The sequence below is a fragment of the Dama dama genome, chromosome 30 (assembly GCF_033118175.1).
Source record: "Dama dama isolate Ldn47 chromosome 30, ASM3311817v1, whole genome shotgun sequence".
In the NCBI taxonomy this organism is placed as follows: Eukaryota; Metazoa; Chordata; class Mammalia; order Artiodactyla; family Cervidae; genus Dama; species Dama dama.
In genome coordinates, this window is record NC_083710.1 from 23,390,241 (window position 1) to 23,408,719 (window position 18,479).

At 36.9% G+C, this 18,479-nt stretch overlaps 1 long non-coding RNA gene across 1 annotated transcript in view; it reads left to right on the forward strand.

Annotated features, from left to right (window-relative positions):
- The window catches only part of LOC133049131 (uncharacterized), a 36,974-nt gene extending 18,927 nt beyond the window's left edge, over window positions 1-18,047 (forward strand). Inside the window, exon 3 of the long non-coding RNA XR_009691221.1 lies at window positions 16,997-18,047. This is a non-coding gene — a long non-coding RNA (uncharacterized LOC133049131). The remainder of the gene's footprint in view (window positions 1-16,996) is intronic.
- The last annotated feature ends 432 nt before the right edge of the window (window positions 18,048-18,479 follow it).

Sequence of the window (18,479 nt, forward strand, 5' to 3'; positions counted from 1 at the left end):
GGGGGCGGGGGGCAGGGAGATAAGACATGTATCAGGAAGATTGGTAATCAGAAATAAGAAAGGTGACATCATTACAAATTCCACAGGTACTTAAAGGATGATAAGGGGATATTATAAACAACTTTAGGCAAACAACAACAGCAATTTAGATGAAATGGCCAAAGTCCTTGAAAGAAATAAATTACCAAGCTTACTCAAGAAGAAATAGATACAATAGAAGAAATAGATAACCTGAATCGTCATTTTTCTGTTGAATTATTAATTTAAAATAATCCTACAGGAACTTCCCTGGTGGTCCAGTGGTTAAGAATCTACCTTGCAATGCAGGGGACAGAGGTCCAGTCCCTCGTTGGGGAAGTAAGATCCCATATGCCTCAGAGCAGCTAAGCCCACACCAAAACTACTGAGCCTGACGCAGCCAAATAAATAAATACATTATATATGTATATATTCCTACAAAGAAAGCATCTGGTCCATAGGGCTTCACTGACAAATCCTTCCAAAACATTTAGGAAAAGAAAAATAATACCAGTTACACATAAACTCTTACAGAAAAGTGAAGAGGAGAGAATACTTCCACACTTGTTCTTGGAGGCCAGCATTACCCTGATACCCAAACACTACAAAGACATAACAAGAAAACTCAGGCCAGTCTTCCTCATAAACATAAATGTAAAAATCCTAAACAAAATTTTATCAAATAAAATCCAACCATATATAAGAAGGATAGTATTATTATTGGGTTTATCTCAAGAATGTAAGATTGGTTTTAACATTCAAAAATCAGTGAGTATAATTCACCATTTTAAACTAAAAAAGAAAAAATGATCATCTTAATAGATGCAGAAAAAACATGTGACAAAACCCAGTATTCATTCCTGATTTTAAAAAAACTCAGCAAACTTGGAATGCAAGGATATTTCTTCAGTCAGAAAAGGTATCTACACAAAACCTAAAATAACCTTGTATCTACTGATGAAAGATGGCATGCTTTCTCCCTGAGATCAGGAACAATATAAGGACTTCTGCTCTTACCACTTCTATTCAGTATTGGAAGTTTTGACCAGTACAATCAGGAAAGAAAAAAAAAAATCTCAGATTGGAAAAGAGGAAATAAAACTGATATAATCATCCATCTAGGAGGATTCCCAGGTGGCTCAGTGGTAAAGAATCTGCCTGCAATTCAGGAGATGTGGGTTTGATCCTTGAGTTGGGAAGATCTGGAGAAGGGAATGGCAACCCACTCCAGTGTTCTTGCCTGGGAAATCCCGTGGGGAGATGAGCCTGACAGGCTACAGTCCATGGGGTCACAAAGAGTCGGACTGAGCAACTAAACAACAATAAATCACGCATCTCTTCCACTTGGTGGAACTGATGAAGAGCTACTAAGATAACTTGAGTTTAGCAAGACAGTGGGATATAAAATCAATATATAATAATCATTTATATTTCCACATTCTAGCACCAAACAATTGAAAATGGAAATGTGAAAAATATAGAGCATTTACAGTAGAATAAAAAATAAGAAGTCCTAATGAATAAATCTGAAAAAAGGCATGACAGTCCTGAAAACTGAAAAGAGCAAATAGCGCTAAGAAGAATTAAAGATGACTTAAGTAACTGGAGAGATTTACCTGACTCATGGGTTTATATTAATATGTCTGTTCTCCCCAAATTGATCTAAAGGTTCAATACAATTCAAATAAAAATTCTAGTAGGCTTAAAAAAAAGTTAAGAAGCTGATTCTAAAATTAATTCATATAGAAATGCAAAAGATCTAGGATAGCCAAACAATTTTTATTTATTTGTTTATGTTTTGTTTTTAGGTAACTTTTGGAGGCAAAGTAGATTATTAGTTAAGAAAAGTAGCATTGGAATCAAACAGATCTGGACTTAATCCTAGCTCTGCCTACTTACTATCTACAGATAATCCAGGGAAACAAAGTCTTTTAATTTTATTCATTAAGTTTATTATTCTCACTCACTAAGGGGTCTGCTAAAAGGGAGAGAATGTTTAGTAAAGAGCATCATTACCTGAAGGAAAGAGTTCCAAAGCCAGATTACTTCTTTTGAAAGTGCTACCTCATCATACACAGTCCTTTGATGCTGTTTATTGCATTCCCTTTTTAGCCCATAGGGTTTCAATCTGTTTTCTATATAATAATAACTTTCACATGTACATCAACAGGCCCAATAGGTTATCAAGAAAGCTTGAATCCTCTGTCTTCTAGTGATATCCTGCTTAGATCTGATATTAGTTTCATTTTTTTTTCCTTCAAGCTATTTTTTCCAAATTTCTTGGCTATTGTTGGTGACAACACAAATTTTGGAACCTTCAAACTTGCAGTCTTAGGTTATGTCTTTCTTTCTTTACTTCCCATAGGTAAACAGTTGCTAAACTTGTTAGTTCTTCTAGTACTTCTCTACATTGGTACTTAATACGTTCCTTTAAATTTTGAAAATTGCCCATTTAATCCAAGCTCTTGTCATTTATATTGCAGCCTCTTGGTAGTCTCCCTAGCCCCCCATCCCATCTTATCCTCTTCCCCACTAGCTTACACAAAACACAGAATACTTTCCATCAAACAGTCTGTAGAGAAGTATTGCTGGATGAATAAAGAAAACCTGATTAAGTATCAGTAGCAAAAAGGAATTTACATGGAGTCTCCTTTCAGCAATTCTACCTGAAAGGAGAGCAGAACCTTCAGGAATTGAATCACAACTCAGACAAAAACCAAGTGGGAGATGTTTCTGGCAAGAGATGGATAATATATGATAGTAACCACTGGAAAGATAAAAGGAGCCATAAAATTGAACTTCCCACTAGCCATTCTTTCCCTTTTTGCTGTCTGCACACTTCAACTAGGAATCTTTATGCATGTAGTGTTTATTTGACTTGTGTTAGTTGGTCGTAATAAAGTTATATGTAAGAGGCTAAGAGAGCTGACCAACTGAGAAGGGAAAGCAGTTTGTTCTGACCATAATGACAAGAGGAGTTCAAGGCACACCAAACATCTTTTTCCCATTTAGAAACATCCTAGTATTTAAGCACATAAATACTTGGGCTTCCCAGGTGGCTCAGATGGTAAAGTGTGTGCCAGCAATGCAGGAGACCCGGGTTCGATCCCTGGGTCGGGAAGACCCCCTGGAGAAGAAAATGGCAACCCACTCCAGTACTCTTGCCTGGAAAATTCCATGGATGGAGGAGCCTGGTAGGCTATAGTCCATGAGGTCGCAGAGTCGGACATGACTGAGTGACTTCACTTTCTTTAAGCACATAGATGGCTCAGATGGTTAAGAATCCGCCTGCAATGCCAGAGACCTGAGTTTGATCCCTGGCTTGGGGAGAACCCCTGGAGAAGGGCATGGCAACCCATTCCAGTATTCTTACCTGGAAAATTTCATGGACAGAGGAGCCTCGCCAGCCATAATCCATGGAGTTGCAAAGAGTCAGACATGACTGAGTGACTAACACTTTTTTTTACTTTAGTACTTAAGACCTAGTATTTAATTTCTCTCTCCTCTCATATTTGTGTTCTCTATTCCCATCATGTCTGTGAGATGACCTGCCTGGTCCTGCTCTGTAGCAGTTTTGTATAGTGTTGCATCTCTAGTGCCTTGAACAGTGCCTAGCATATGACATATAGGAAGCACTTAGTAAATATGGTATTTGATGAATAAATGAATGGTTATTTTTTCTCTCTGGGAATCCAAACCCACCAGCACTTTCAAAACATCTATGTAAAATTTTCTGATTCCACTAAACTTCTGTCCATTATCCATCTAGTTTTAAGTTACTTCATTTTCCACATCCCCATAGCAATTATTTGTAGCTTGTACTTGATTAGTGTATTCTTATTATGTTACTTTTCACATATTCCTGTGTCTATTCTATGTATGTTGTATTTTCAACTAGAAGATAATGCCTCGGGTGTTAAACACCGTATGTGCAGTTCAGCAGTGGCTCATGTGCTGCAGAAAGGTAGACCCTCAAATAGACAGGCAGGCTACCTCCTTCTGAAACATATTCTCTGCATCTTTGTGATCTGCCTTGAAAGGGAGTTTAGATACATAGGTTCTGTTTTTTTGTTTGTTTGTTTTTTTCCCCTCATATATTGTGTGACTTTGAGTAAATTCATTCCTTCAGTGTTTGGTTTTAGAACAAAGTCAGGAACAGTTTCCTAAAGAAAAACATTTTAGACTTATAGCAGCATTTATATGTTGGTAACATTTCTCCAGAAATATTTAAGGTAATACACAAACTGGACTGGTCAATTTTAATCTTTTTCTTGGAATTTCCATAGAAAAGTCCAGGTAGCAGAAACACTGAAATAGTGTTACATAGAAAATACTAACTTTAGAAAGAACCATAGTTTTTTCATAGGGAAGTCAGAGATAATATCCTGAATTTTTGCACTACTTAAACAACTCCTTAGTTGTCTCACAACAGAATTAATGTAGGGACACACATTCAAGGAGTTACTGAAGATCGGAATAAGATGGTGCAAACTGTAAAAATGCTTTCTGTAATGGGTTTTCAAGTATTTAAAGAGTCATTCACTCTCTGGCCTCTTTCTCCATCTACACTGTCTTCTGGCAACAATAAAGTTGTGCAACCTATGCATGAAAGCAGTCTCTAACAATGCAAAATCAACAGCAGTTTCTCGGTCATCTCCATTCTCTCCTCCATGAAAATGAACAACAATTAGGTTATTCCATGTATTTTTTCCATGCCCCCCAAAACTGTTAGGTTGCCAAAGAAATCTGATCAGGTAATGAATTACTGTTTGCCTTCATGTAATTGGTCTAAGTACAATACACATAAAATCAGACATTAATGTGGTAATATAAGAGGAAGAAAAACATGAAACCATAGGACTGAATTTTAGTTTTAGTGACATTTATATATCATACTTCCTGTTTATGATTTCAGAAGTGCAGCCAGGCAGTACTTCTCTGAAAAACTAAGTAATTGGGAACAGTTTTGAGGATTAAAATGGCAACTTACTCAAAAAAAAAAAAAAACCCCACACTAAATTTACTATTTATAGAATTACTATCTGTGTTGTGTAAAAAGCTGAATATTCTTCCGACACCATTTATTTGTAATTAAAAGGGAACTTGATGGCCTTGTGCCTTTAAAACAAACAGCCCAGTTGTAAATCTTAGTCCTGAATTTGAGTAGGTGATGGGATAACGAAACCAAGCCAACCTCCTTCTAATCTATATCTATATCTCATACATATATGTCTTTATACATATAGATGTATAAAAAAGGTAATTCTTGCAAACATTTGCTTTTTTCCCTCATTTTGAGATTTCAGTTGACTGTTGTTACGCATTAATTAACAATTAGTTCTGCCTGAAGGAGGGACCTGCCTCTTGAGAAATGTGTATGCAGGTCAGGAAGCAACAGTTAGAACTGGACATGGAACAAGAGACTGGTTCCAGATAGGAAAAGGAGTACATCAAGGTTGTATATTGTCACCCTGCTTATTTAACTTATATGCATAGTACATCATGAGAAATGCTGGGCTGGATGAAGCACAAACTGGAATCAAGATTGCCAGGAGAAATATCAGTATCATCAGATATGCAGATGACACCACCCTTATGGCAGAAAGTGAAGAAGAACTAAAGAGCCTCTTGAGGAGAGTGAAAGAGGAAAGTGAAAAAGTTGGCTTAATACTCATTATTCAGAAAACTAAGATCATGGCATCTGGTCCCATCACTTCAGGGCAAACAGATGGGGAAACAGTGGCTGACTTTATTTTTTTGGGCTCCCAAATCACTGCAGATGGTGACTGCAGCCATGAAATTAAAAGATGCTTGCTCCTTGGAAGTTACGACCAACCCAGATAACATACTAAAAAGCAAAGACATTACTTTGCTGACAAAGGTCCATCTAGTCAAGGCTATGGTTTTTCCAGTGGTCATGTGTGGATGTGAGAGATGGACTATAAAGAAAGCTGAGTGCCAAAGAATTGATGCTTTTGAACTGTGATGTTGGAAAAGACTCTTGAGGGTCCCTTGGACTGCAAGGAGATCCAACCAGTCCATCCTAAAGGAAATCAGTCCTGAATATGCTTTGGAAGGACTGATGTTGAAGCTGAAACTCCAATACTTTGGCCACCTAATGGGAAGTACTGACTCAATGGATAAGACCCTGATGCTGGGAAAGATTGAAGGCCGGAGGAGAAGGGGACGACAGAGGATGAGATGGTTGGATGGCATCACCGACTCAATGGACATGAGTTGTCCATTGACAACTCCTGGAGCTGGTGGTGTTGGTGATGGACAGGGAAGCCTGGCCTGCTGCAGTCTATGGGGTCGCCAACAGTTGGACAGGACTGAGTGACTGAACTGAACTGAAGGAGGGAAAGGGTAGAGATGAATCTAATTCTTAAGTAAAAGGCCTTTTCTTCCACTACTAACTTATTCTATTTGAAGCATAATTATATGAGTTAATTTAATTTTGGTGATGACTTTAGAATTTGTATGTGTATGTATATATGTGGAGAGAGTGAGCACCCAAGTGGGCAGTGTTGTTAACTAGGTATCAAAATCCATGCTCTCACTTCTGGGCCATACACATGGAGGCAAGGTCTCCAGCCTCCCTTGCAGTTCGCTATAGACATGTGACCAAGTCACAGCCAGTAGAATGAGAATGGAAGTTAACATGTGCTACTTGGAGAGAGAGAGAGAGAGAGTGTGTGTGTGTGTATATGCATGTGCATGTGTGTGTGTGCATGCGTGCGTGCATGTGCACTTGGTCGGGGTCCAACTCTTTGCGACCCTGTGTACTGTAGCCTTCCAGGCTCCTTGTCCATGGAATTTTCCAGGGAAGAATACTAGAGTGGGTTGCCACCTCCTACTCCAGGGGATCTTCCCAACCCAGGGATTGAACCCATGTCTCCTGTTATCTCCTGCACTGGCAGGCAGATTCTTTACCACTGGTGTCACCTGGGAAGCCTCTCCCCTAAAAAACTCACTTTTCTACTGAAAAGGCTGAAAGAGAAAAGACCCTTCGGGTGATCTTGGAACTCTGGTTCTGAAAGTGGCGGTACAGAAAGACCTTGAAAACTATTTACTGCAGTGCGTGTTTGTTTTAGCAAGAAATGTCCTTGAGCCGTGATATATTTTGGTGTTGATCTGTTTTGGCAATTAGCCTTCTTTAATTAATTCAGTATACAGAACTTCTATTTGCAGTGTCCATGTGTGATGTACAACTCGTGCGGGCAACATTTATACCCATAGTGTATGTCAGTGCCACTTCCTGAAGCACAATTAAGAGGCTACAGTATGTGTACATATGGACATGTATAAACGTCTTCCCCAGACATTGTGCAACACTGTAGCTCTGCCAGTCTAACTCCAGCTTCTCTCTTGGGTTTTATTTTGTAGGTGCATTAATTTGTGTGAAGACACTTCCCTTTTGTGTTTGTGGTAATACATCAAGGTGGAATGGATCATCCAGTAAGAATCTTAAGGGGAAAATGTGTATTTAGGAACCAAAGCAGGTCTTCTTCTTACAGTTGTTCAACTGTAGCTAACTACAGACTCTTCTTAAAACCTGTTACCCTCTGGCATGCATTAGGCCAAAAGAGTGTTAAGAGCCTTCTTCCCCTCTGCTTACCAAGTTTACTGTTATGAGTTATAAAAACTTTTCTGGGCTTCATTTTCCTTATCTGTAAGATGAGAGTTGGATTATATGACCCCAAAGATCCCTTCACTAAAATTCTACTATCTGTAACTACAATGTCCATAGCTATTGGTAGGAATTATTGTTAATGTGAGTATTCTTTCAGATTCCAAATTGATACTATAAGGTGCTTAAAAGTAACTTGAAGTTATAAAAAAGATGTTTAACTTGTGGCAATTCACAATCCAAGAGGTACAACAGAGGTTTTACTCTTCTCCCAGACAAAAACTATTAAACTGGAAAGATTTTTAACTCATTCAGGATATTTTTTAGAGTAATTATAAAGCACTTTGTCACCTCCCTGATTCCTTTACTCTGTGGGTGAAGTATCAAAGCAGTGCAGAATTTGACATTTATTGAAATAATATATACCATATTACAAAAAAAAAAAAACAACAAAAAAAAAACCCAACCCTAAATAGCAGATTGTGCAGTTGTTTGCTGAATTTAGCAGTTAAAAATTTAAGTTTGACTTCTCCTAATTGTATACTTACGTTCTAATGTTTCAACATAATAACAATTAATACTTTAACAAGTTGAGGGTCATGGCAAAATCACCCAAGTCACGGTTAACTTTTGCCAGAGTTAACTAAGTCATATGTGACTTAGTGCTAAATCACATTTTTGTTATAGCTCACAAGTATGAATCTTTACCTATTTGTCTGCTGCTAGGGATTTTAATCTCATGGATCTCAGCTTTGGTTAAAACTAAAAATATACATTATCCAGACTTGATGCAGGCACAGAATTGGCTTTAATTCACATTCTTTTGCTTTGGGAGAGCTGCAGAAATACGGCCTTCACTCAGGGGTGATGCTGTTTTAGAAAGGAGAAAGGACAGGCTGTAGATCGTTGTCTAAAGTGGGGTTTTTATGTTAAGAGAAAGCCGTGTATAGGCTGGAGCAGATGAGAAGGAATCACAGTAACTTTTTTTTCTGCAAAAGGAACAAGACAGAGTGAGAGCCTGCCATAGTCTTTTGAGTACCAGTAAAGTATGGATTTTAAATATCTTTAGATAATTGCAGAAATTAGGAAAACAATTTTTAAAACGAAGGCATACATAAATAAATTTTGGTATATCCATATGTTGGAATGCCATGCAGATGTTAAAAACATGTTTTCAAAATATTAAATAACATGGGGAAATGATCATTATAAACTATAGATTCTTTATTGCTATCAAGCAGGAATCAACCTTATTCTTTCCAACCTCTGTATTCCTCATGCCATTTCCTCCCCACCCCCAGTATAATTAGGAGCATAACGGAAGAAAGGTTTTAAGACAGATGCATAGACAATGAATTTTAAAGCCAAAAGGGATTTTAGCCATCATTTAGTCAAAATTCATCATTTTGCAAAGGAAACTGACACCAGAAAATTAAACATCTTACCAAAGATCTCAGTATCAGCATTGCTACTTGCTAAAACCTGGGTTTCCTTGCTCCCCAAATTTGGCACATTTTAAAGGTGGCTCAGTGGTAAAGAATCCACCTGCCAATGCAGGAGATGTGGGTTTGATCCCTGAGTTGGGAAGATTCCCCTGGAGAAGGAAATGGCAGCCCACTCTAGTATTCTTGTCTAGAAAATTCCATGGACAGAGGAACCTTGCAGGCTACAGTCCATGGGGTCACACAGAGGCAGACACAACTGAGTGACTGAGCACATACACACACCTTCTACTGTAACATGCTACAACTGAGGTAGGGTCAGACCAGATACTTTTGGCAAGGGAATGTGCAGGGTACAAGGGAATGAGTCATAAAATAACTAAAATATTTTAAATAAGATGAGTCATAAATAAGAGTCAAAATATCTGTAGAGATCCATTTCTTAATAATTCTAAATCTTCCATTTTTTTCTTAGTACTGCTTTAAAATTTTTTGGGGGTAGTACCCAGATCACTTCTTTGTCTCACAGGAATAATACTGGGTAACAGAAGCGACTAGATTACAACTTATGACCTTTACTTATTCATTTGCTTTTGCCTGTCTCTTCCACTAGGATATTATCTTCCAGGAAGGCAGGCCTGTATCTTTTTGCTCCCTCCTAGCAAGTGTTTGACATATAAAAGATGTTCAGTAAGTATTGAACATTTTTAATTAGTCGAGTGAATTAATAAATGGTAGTACTAAAAAGCAGTACTCCTTATTTACTTTGATTTCTTCTGGAGGTTTTTCCAAATTTTGTGATTCCTTCACCACTGTAAATTAATTTTAGAATTGGGTGAATGTGCCCCATTCATAGCTCTGCATTTCAGTCTAGTACCATTGAACTGTTTTATAATATTAATTTTGGTACTCTTAAACTCTTGTGCCAAATTTGCTATATTTGAGAATGACCATGATCTGTAATTTTATTTAGGTTTTTATCCTCAGATGCATGTGTACACTTATACCATGAATTAGTGGTGTACATGTGAGATTAACCTGATGAGTCTGGAGGCAGCACTGCTGGGAGAGCATATTTGGAAATTAGGAAAAAAGAAATGCTAATACCATGAAAAATAGAAGCATTAGGCTAAAAGAAGTAAACATTTAAACTCCTATCTCAAATTACGTGTAAATTTTAAATCTGATGAAAAGAAGTAAATAATTTTTTGAAGAGTGGATTTTTCCTTAAAGGTAAGATATTAAAAACAAAGCAAAACAAAAACACTGAGCCTAAATTTAAATATTAATCTCAGTTTTAAAAGGTAGGCCTCATACATTTTTCACTCAGGCTTATTTTCAATATACATGTATGTAGAGAATTAAGAGATTTTTTTTTTTTTTTAACAGCAAAATTTTTACAGATGAAGAAGCCTAAAAATGTTGGCCATGTAGTCTATTTCTAAGAATTGATCCTAATTTAGGATATAATCTGAAATGCTAAAATGTACTTATACATAAAAAGTTCACAGCAACATTATTTATAAGTAAGGAAAATAGTGTAAGTGACCACCTAAGGAAACCCTGCTCCACACAAGGATCTTTATGCAGCCATTGAAAATGTTTTTAAAGAGTTTTAAATGACTTGGGGAAGCATTTCTGATAAATTGTTATGAAAAAAGTCAGTGACTGAGGAAAACAGTTTAAACTTCATATGCTTAAAAAACTTCATGGAAATATGTCAACTGTAAGCCAGTTACCTTTAAATAAAGGAATTTTGGTTATTTTATCTATATTTTCCTAAAATAAAGAAAAAAATTTTTTTCTTTAAACATAATTTCAAATTTTTATTTACTTGTACTACTTTTATAATCAGAGAAAGAAAACTATTACTTGGCATAGATATGTGTTTATGTCCCAGTGATATGTTTTCAGTATCATCACATGAGTATAAATATTGTTGCCAGAAGAAAAGTTTGATATTACTTAAATCCAAATAATGGAGTTTCCAAAACAAACATGGATACATATCCTATAACTTGTAAAATTATAGTGGTTTAGTATAATTTACTAGTTATTTCAACATAGCAGGCTCTCAGTATGTTTGCTGATGATATGGTTAGAGAAGGGACACCTCAATTAATTTATCAAGTTCCTTGAATCTGTCAGTTAGCAACTCTCCCACCAAGAGATTAATGATACAGTCTGGTGTCAAAAATCTGTCCATAAAATCTCCCTTAGTTTGTGTGGTGCACTTTTGCAAAGTATTATTTTGTACTTCAAAAAGAACAGCCTCTTAAGTGCTAATTTTTTACAGACACAAAGGGAGAAAAATTGGTTCTTACTTTGTTTATATTGGCTAGTTATGAGTTTCAAGTAAGATTCTGTGATCTGACACCACCAGTAAAAAAGGTTTCTTGTGGAAATAACTGGCGACAATACCTACCTCGTAGGGTTGTTATGGTTTAGAAATCATGTATGTAAATGCCCAGTATAGTACGCGGCTCACAGGCATTCAGTAAACAGTGGCTGTTATAATAAGACAATATGTAATATTACTATGATTTCTTATGTCACATTACTATATATAGGGTGAATTGAAAAAACATGAAGTGCAGTCTACTTAAAAACATTATAGCCTTGCAGATAAAGAGGGGGGAGTGAAGGCAGATCACAAAATACTCCTCCCCAAATACTTGATAAAACAGTTTGTGCAAAAGAAAGAACAATAAAAACTCCTTTAAAAGCATTACCAGAAGCAGCAAGAAAAAGAAAATGTCTGCTACCTAAGCCAGTGAAGGCCGAAGTAATACTATCATTTCAAAATAAATAAATTTGGAACTGCAAGAAATGAAGTAAGCATGGTTGGAAATCAGAATCACCAAAACCAGACTGGCAGCTGCAGCACATCCCCTAGTCAGCTCATCAAGATGATGATGCTGCGTCTCCTCTCTCCTACACCTCCCACATTTCCCTGCTCCTCACTTCACACTCTGATTTTATTGATAAATAGAAGCTCTCACAAGAGAAACTCATCTTTCCCACACTCTATCAACCTGCCTTCATCTGTACTCATATAAACTCTCTCTTCTTTTGTAAAGGGTTAGCTAGCCCTGCTCTTAACTAAGGCAAGCCCCTCCACTCGTGTCCTGAAGCCCACCCGTTCTTACATAGTCAAGGACTGTGTTCTGTGATTATCCCCTCCATCTCCTGCATCCTCAGTTTCTCTTTCTTTATTGGATTCTTCCAGTCAGTACTTCCCTGGTGGCTCCGTGGTAGAGAATCCACCTGCAATGCAGGAGACACAGGTTCGATCCTTGTCAGGAAGATGCCCTGGAGAAGGAACTGGCAACGCACTCCAGTGTTCCTGCCTGGGAAATCCCATGGACAGAGGAGCCTGGCGGGTCCGAGAGTCACAACAGTCGGACACAATATAGTGACTAAACCACCACCACTTCCAAACATACTATACTACTTCCCCTTCTAAAAATATTATCACCCTAGATCTCATATCCCCCTCTGCTTTCATGGTGAGTAGGAGCCCATTTCTTATGCTCTGCTTTATAGTAGACTTTTAAAGGTTGTCTGTACTTGCAGTTTCCACTTCCTCACTGTATATCTTCAACCCATACAAATTAGATTATGTCCACAGCTCCACCTAAACTATTCTTGTTGATATCACCAATTACCTTCTTGCCAGATCATTGTCTTCTTCCCAAATGTTTGGGACTCCGAGGCATGCATATTCCTCATCCCCCTTTTTTTCTTCTCTATCAATATTCATTCCCTGCCCCTTCCCTGAGTCATCTTATTCAGTTTTTCTGGTTTTAAAATGTTGTCTGTCTGTGTTTTCAGGACTCCTGAAATTTGTATTCTATCCTTAATACCTTTGTTGAGCTCCAAACTTATATCCAACTCCCTTCCCATGAACTCCACTCATATATCTAATAAGGACCTCAAAATTAATTCATTCAAAACAGACATGTTAGAGGTAGAGAATGGGCTTGTGGACACGGGGTGGGGAAGCAGAGGGTGGGATGAATTGAGAGAGTAGCCTTGACATATATACACTACCATGTGTAAAACAGGTAGCTTGTGGGAAATACCAGCTTGGTGCTCTGATGACAGGGGTGCATGGGGGTGGAGGGTATGGAGGCGGGGGTGAGAGGGAGGCTCAGGAGGGAGGGGACATATGTATAATTACAGCTGATTCATGTTATACAGCAGAAACCAACATAACATTGTAGAGCAATTATCCTCCAATCAAAAACTGAAGAAATTAAAAAACAAAAGCAAAGGAATACAAAGATTAATGAATAAGAGATCTGAGTAGTCTAGTCTGGCTAAAGGAAATAGACTTGGGAAAAATGATAAATCTTGCATTTGTTTGTTATTTAAATGGTAAATTGGCAATAACATACCCAAACATACTGATTTTCTTCTCCCTCTCAATTTACTTCTCCCTGAGTTTTCCCCATGTCAATAAATGGCATTATTTTCATCCAGTTGCTCAAGATAGAAACCTAGAGGTCATCCTGAATTCCTCTTTGTTCCAGTTATTAGACTGTTAACTTTTAGCAATAAACCCTTCCCTACTGGGCTTTGTGCTGCTGTGGCTGGGACTCTGCAAGCTACATTTTTACTTTTTTCAGCTGAATTCTTGCTACAGTCTGTAAGAGGCATTAGATAAAAGACTAAAAGAAAGAAGACAGAAAAAGAACTTGCTCCTCCTCCTCGTTGACTTTCCATACCTGCCAGCATTGCCCATTGTATACCTTCACCCTGACAGCAGCAGTTAGCCTCAAATTTCAATGATCTTCCACTCTCCTGGAAGCAGCCTCAGCGTACCTCAGAGCTGACAGCAAGTGGGCAACACCTCCTACCCCAGGCCAGGGTTCCAGCTCTGAGTCCCTGCTCCTGGTTCCTGTGCATTCGTGCTCCAGCTAAGTTGCTTTAGTTGTGGCTGACTCTGTGCGACCCCATGGACTGTTCCCCCTCCAGGCTCCTCTGTCCATGGGGATTCTCCAGGCAAGAATACTGGATTGAGTTGCCATGTCCTCCAGGGGCTCTTCCTGACCTAGGGATCAAATCCGCATCTCTAAAGTCTCTTGTGTTGACAGGTGGGTTCTTTACCCTAGCGCCAATTGGGAAGCTGGGTTCTCGTAACTTCAGGTCTTCCTTGGTTAATCCAGGACTAGATGACTTCCTGAAGTTATTACTCTCTTATCTTAGTGCTCCCCCTTTCCTTTTTCCATTAGACAACACTTGATCAATTTTTTATGCTCAATTTACTGTTGTTGAAATACTTAGCAAAAGCCAGAGTGCCTCCTCTAAAGCAGTGGTCCCCAACCTTTTTGGCCTCAGGGACCAGCTTTGTGGAAGAGGATTTTTCCACAGACTGGAGGTGAGGGGCGGTTTGGGGATGATTCAAACTCATTACATTTATTGTGCACTTTATTTCTATTATTACTATATCAACTCCACCTCAGGCATTAGATCCCAGAGGTTGGGGACCCCTGCTCTAAAGCACATATGGTCCCCCTCTCCTTGTCACAGAGCAAAATTCAGCCTCAGGCCTCCAGCCCCTTTTGTGACCTGGCCTGTCTGATTCCCTGATCTCATCTCTCACCAGTTTCTGATTTCTCATCTGGCTCTTATCATTCTGTCTTGAACACACTGTGTTTCCATCACGGGGCCTTTGCACTTGTTCGTCTCTGCCTCTGCATTGCCCAGATCGTTGCCTAGCTCACTGCCTGGCTTCATTCACGTTTATTCTCAAGTGTCATCTGAGAGAGACCTGCTCTCACTGCATTATCTAAAATGCATGATTCCTGCCCACAACTCTCCCTTTCCTCACCTGGGTTTCCTATTATGATCATTACCTGACTTTGTTATATTTATTTCTCCCTTCCCTATTTTCAAGTAAAAGCTCCTTTGCTTCATACTAAGGAAGGGATGTGATCTCATTTACCACTGATGCTGGCACTCAATACATTCCAGTCGTCAAATGAATTTAATAGTGAATTGCAGTGAAAATTGGAAAGCAAAGTGGACCAAAGTAATTGCAAAGAAGACAGTATGCAACTGAGACAAAGACAGCACAATATAGCTGGATTCCACTCCCTGAGTACATAATGCAACAAATGAATCAGAAAAACCACTTAAAGATTAACAGAAGGAAAAAAAGATTAACAGAAGAGAATTTCCACAAAATTATGAAAGAACTGAATATGCAGAATAAAATATTCAAAGAAAAAGGGACAAATATTCACTATCAGGGTATATACTGGTTAAGCTATTAACAATGAAGAATGAAGGAAGAACTCACTTCAGACCTCTAGGCTGAAAACTAAGTAACATATAAGAGGGAGGAAACCATGCTGGCCTTAGACTTCCTCTAAGCAATATTCAAAGCAAGAATGTTTATAGTTTTAAGGCAAAGCCAGCAAGACCCCAAACTATGATATCTACATAAGTGTCACTCAGAAATTGACCAAGAAAGGCAAACAGCATCCGTGAATCCCTGGTAGGAAAACAAGAACAAAACTACTTAATGAAGAGCAGATAAGTGAGGAATCAAAATTAGTAAGTAGGAATTAAGAATTGAGGTGTGTTGTGACCACTGGATTTTAAAATAGAGGTCATGACCAAATGACCAAAGGAAGTTAAGGTTACAAAACAGAAACATTAAAACCTTCACTTAAAATAATGACAAAAAAAATACATTTTTTCACAGCACATTGTGTTTCGAAATTGGAAACATACAGATAAAAAAAATCTCCAAACTCTTAATTTTTTAAACTGGATATTTTTAGGAAATAAGATCTTTTGTTGCAAAGAAACATATGTTCTGGAAGTTCAGCAATTCCTTCAGCTTATCATAGTACTATCATATTCAAATAATTTTAAATTTAATATTTAAAAAATTTAAAAATAGTGTACACATTCTCATCTTAAATAAGATTATCTTATTTGTATAAGTGCATAGAAATATGCCTGCCATGATGATCACTTAATACTGATGGTAAAATCTGGGATCTGAATAGATTTAAAAATCTTCCTGTAACTTTCTATATTGTTTGAATTATTTATAAATGAACATGTATTGTTTTTATGAAACCAACAGAAACACTATCCTTAAAATACTATTATATGTAATACTGCACATATACTTAATACTACTGAACTGTACATTTTAAAATTGTTAAGATGGTAAATCTTACGTTATGTGTTTAACTGTATTTTTTTACCACAATTGAAAATAAAAAATATTGTTATAAAAGTTATGATATAAAATTGGTCCAGCCATTATGGCTTCCCAGATGGATTTTGACTATCCAAAGTTATCCCCAAATCAACTTTTCCACCAAATATTACTCCTCAAGTTATACCCTTCACATAATACTCTGTATTTGCTTGTATCTTATCTGATTTAGTTTTATAAACAGAGATCATTCACTGGCAGATGTTGTTATAAATATGCAAAATAAAAAGATGCATGTAAAAAGTAACTATTGTATAACTATTAAATATCTTAGTGTTATAAGAATGTAACTGTGTCATTTGATTTATATATTTGGGAAGAAATCTTTTAATGATTTTTTCTGATGGTTAAAATATATGCTCATTTTAGAAAATGCAAAAAAAAAGGTAAAAATTACCATAATTACATAATATACTTTGGTATATTTTCCCCCCAGCCCTTGAGGAGAAATAGTTTTATAACCTAAAAGATTTATCTGTACATTAAACATTAGCATTTCTCTGTATTCAGTATTTTTAGTGGTTACAAAAATTCCATTAGATTGATATACCTTGGTTTATTTTATCACTCCTTTACTATTGAATATTCAGATGGTCTCCTATCTATAGATACTGTCATAAACATATATAAATCTTTGATTTCATATCTGATTTTTTTTTTCAGGATTGGTTCCTGTAAGTGAAACTACTGTATCAAGGATTTGGATATTTTTGACTCCAGAAAGGTAATATAGTAATAGATGGGTGTGTAAATTACATTCTTAGTAACACTTAGTTATTAGCACTTATTTTCAGTCTCTGCCAATCTGATGGAAAGACCCTTTCTGTAATTTACATAAAGTTGCATTTTGTTCATACACTCATATTAATAACTTTGCCATTTTAGGGACTTGCAGTTCTTTACAGAGCCTTGCCAAGATATTGAAGAAAATATATTTTGTTATTGGCTTTGGCAGCATTTAAGATAAATTATATTTTGAACACATAGAAAGGTGAGGAAAAAGTAACACAAAAAAGGATCCAAATTATTTTGCTTAATAAAAAGTAAGATTGTATTTAATTTTCTTTTTTTTTTTAGAAACAGGAAAGTTTTATTATGATCGTTTAAAAAGCTTAATAGATATATAAATTGATTTTCCATTATAGAAATGGAGAATACTGCTTCTTTTTACATTTCCATTAAATATATATGCAATCAATTATTTCTTGGGCACAAAGGAAGTGCAACACAGTACAAGAAAGGAAAAATTGTACAGGCCATATTCTGACCACAAAACAATGCTCTGTGATGACCTAGATGGCTGGGATTGGAGGTAGGGGTGGGGTGGAGGGAGGTCCAAGAGGGAAGAGACACATGTAGTCTTCAATTCTTAATGTAGTAGTAGAGCATTATTACTATCAACCAGCAACATCGTATTTATGGAAATCACATTGAATTTATTGCTTAAGGTGCCATTTTTACTATAGAACTTTTCAGAATGCTTTGAAATACTTAGTCTATAAGGTTAAGAAAAACATTCACTGGATAACTACTTTGAAAAAATTTCCACAACCCTGCCTTCATTCAAGAGGCCTAGAAACAGACGGCTCACTTCCAACTTCCTTACTTGTTATCTTTGCTATGAAGTCATTCTATAGATAGGTTAATAAGCATTCTGGCATACAGCAAAATTGCATCTGTAAAACTATATGGCACAGTTTGGCTGGGGTTGTTCCTCCTTTAGAACTGCATTACGTAATTTTAAAGTGTTTACTTAAGCTCCTTTGGGCTGCCTCCATGGTAGCTATGAAGTCACTGAGAATTAGCAACAGTTTGGGGCCTGATAACAAAGTCTATTAGTTTAATGTGAACACTGTCAATTTTTTTTTTTTATCATTGCTGCATAAGGAAGTTTAAAAACAAAGATATTGATTCATTTTATTTTTTAAAAGAGCTTGCTACTTCAAAATTATGAAATATAACACAAAGCAATCATAAATGTACATTTGCTCATTACCTAAATGTGCTTATTTTAAAACCTGTACATCATGAATTCACAGTGTGATTTTGACCCAATAGAACTATAAATAATTATGCAAAATTACCAAAATGTATATAGAGCACAGCCTTTAGGAGAGTATGAATTATTAAAACAGCCTAAGTACTA